Consider the following 2,975-nt stretch of genomic DNA (forward strand, 5'->3'; position numbering starts at 1 on the left):
TCAACGTATCTTATTGATTGCTGCTACAAGCTAAAACGGATTATGTTTATAGGTAAGATCAAGACTGCATGCATCTCCCGGTCTTACCAACAGCCGTAAGAAAGATCACGGAAGACGTATGTTCGGAGAGCAAGGTATGTACTGTATGTAGTGCAAGCTTACGTGAGTAAAATCACTAATTCAGTATTAAGGCGTTACCACACATGCGTGACCATATTTTAAGTGGAATGCATATTCTTATTTTTTTTTTTGCATGTAAATGAAGTTGCTGAATAACTTTGAGCTCAGCTGTACATAATAATCGTACATATCAGTAATGTACGGTACTGTTTTTATTCACGTCACTAATCGCATATTTCTACTCATACATATTATGCTCTTTTCTAAAATCTTTGTCTATTGTACAATGTATTGAAGCTATTTCTCTCAGTATCCTGTTACTGCGCAAAACATCATACAATTCATAGAAAAACGTAGCTACTAACAGGTCATTAAGGGTTAGGGTTCCTTGTAATAAATCTAGTACGCTCGCTACACGGATGAAAGGCTATTTTTACATCCGCCTTATCATCCACTGCCGATCTTCAAAATATTTCAGCACTTTCTTACAGGCCAAAGCTGATATATTGAAGATCGTCTGCATGATTTTCGAACTGTCCTTCTTAATTCATTAACTCCGATGTGTTCTTCGGATACCTACGTGATGCTGGTAGACCTATCTTGTGATGTTTTAATTTCATAAAAAAAAATTCTCAGTATATCGGGTTGAAAGGCTCGATAGAATTAGACTTCTTCTATAGTTCGACATCGCTCGATACTATGGAATAATATATTTCTTACTTATAAATTACTGTTGACGCGCATACGGCACAAATAAACATGTACTTTAATTTTGATGCTTAGGTGACAGAAATGCGGACGATGGATCAGTTTCGTAAAGCAGCTACAGCTGTTAAAGCAAACACTCCAATGTGGAAACGAAATACTGGCCAATAAAAATACGTATAACAATTTTGTTTAAGGTAAGTTAGCGAACAGTGCGTATGTATACATATAAGCTGAGTCAAAATGAAAGCTTCCTTTAATGGTTTATGTCTATGCTCAATGTATAAATTACTGATATCTAAAGCTTTCGATGTAAACAAATTTACCGGGAATTCATTTCAATGTTCAACTTCTTTACGCAGACTAGTAACGATGAATCCAGATTTTCAACTTTAAAACAGGGATAACATACAAGACAATGTAAACGAGATCCTAAAAGATAATCTGACATGGCCATCAACGAAATACACCATTATGTTTTTCCAATACTTCGTTTAATAAAGAGGTTTTCTAGATAGATAGATATAGATTGTTTTAAAGCAAGTGTTTTAAGGGTAGATAGTGAAAAATATTAGCCGCTTTTAAGTCAAAATTGAAGCTGGTATTTTTTTTTTTATCTTAAAATAGTATTGCTAAAGTAAATATACGCCGCCTTGATCGGTTACCCTTCGTCATTTTTCTGGTGACATCATAAATCCATCACTGAGAAACTTCAGTGGTTCTTAGACGAAGAGTTGTAATAAGTGATTTTTACATCTCACCATTGAAGCCGAATAACAACGTATGATAATTTATTTTTATTAACAAATTTGCGAAGTATAAGATTGAATCATCTGCAGAACTCCATTAACACTATTAAAGGAGTTCTACAGAGACCTTAAAAGATAATCATCCGATGGTGTAAGATTTGAGGTCCACCGTAAGTATGTTGGAACTTTGTATCCAAGTTTTCTCAATCCTTGCCAGGTACCTAAACCATTATCATGGTGGAAAACCATGCCTTTTCTGTTCACTAATTCCGGCCGGCTTTTTATGGCTCGTAATCTTGTTAATTTTTCATCATGGCGGGCATCATAAATCGTTTTGCTAGGCCGCAACGACCCATGATGTCCGCCAAACCGATAGCATTACATTTTTGGCGTCAGTTTGGGTTTTACCACAGATTGTGGAGCCCATTTTTTTCTATTTGCAGATTATTGTCGTATACGAGCAGTTTTCATCACTCTTAGTTAACCCCTTTAGAAACAACTTTAGTTCATTGCGTTTGAAGGTAGAAACGCAGTTAAATAAATTCTATTGCCCCTTTAAGCCATTTTTTCCAATAATGCATCTTGATCAATTTTTTCTCGTGGGCCTTCGCAGCATTTGTACCTATAAAACACTACAACTTTATGCAGAAAATTCACTCATTTTCATTTTTAAATTCGAATAAAAAGTGTTCTAAAAATTTTAGCATAACCTAATCCAATAGATCTCTTTATATAAAGCAAAAAACGTTCCCACAGTTTTCTCCCTAATTAACCTAACGTTTCTTTCCTTCTGGTACTTCTGATATTCATAATTGTTTTGAACAATGCTTTAGTGTTTTTGTGCCGAAAAGAGTTACTGTAGACTTCTCTTATAACTCTTTTGGTATTTCGTCAAAGAGCAAGAAAGTTTATCTATCTTATTGTTTATAATTTTTTATAATAAACATTTGTTTTTGATAACTCACTTTTTTTTTTATTTATTATTTTAATGATATATAACCATAATATAATGATTTCAACCGGATCTAAAAAAAAAGCCAAAAAAAGAGCATTTCAAAAATATTCTAAAATTTTGAAAAACTTGGGTATTTTGAAATTCGTTGAAAACCAATTGCAAATCTAATCGACAACATTATAGTGTTAGATTTTCAATATGCATTGTTGAATACTAAAAATATTACAAGGATAAACAAAGTCTCTTATCTGTTTGGCCAACACTACCTGTACGAAAAAAATCAAATAGTAGTTTCTGAATATATAAAAAAAATGAATAAAAATATATATATATATATATATATATATATATATATATATATATGAATAAATTTGAGAGCGAGTGATATCTGCAAAGGAATCTTTACAAGATACATGATCGACACGACCGGTTATTATACTCCGATA

Source organism: Varroa destructor, unplaced genomic scaffold, assembly GCF_002443255.2.
Source record: "Varroa destructor unplaced genomic scaffold, Vdes_3.0 BEIS01000007.1, whole genome shotgun sequence".
Lineage (NCBI taxonomy): Eukaryota > Metazoa > Arthropoda > Arachnida > Mesostigmata > Varroidae > Varroa > Varroa destructor.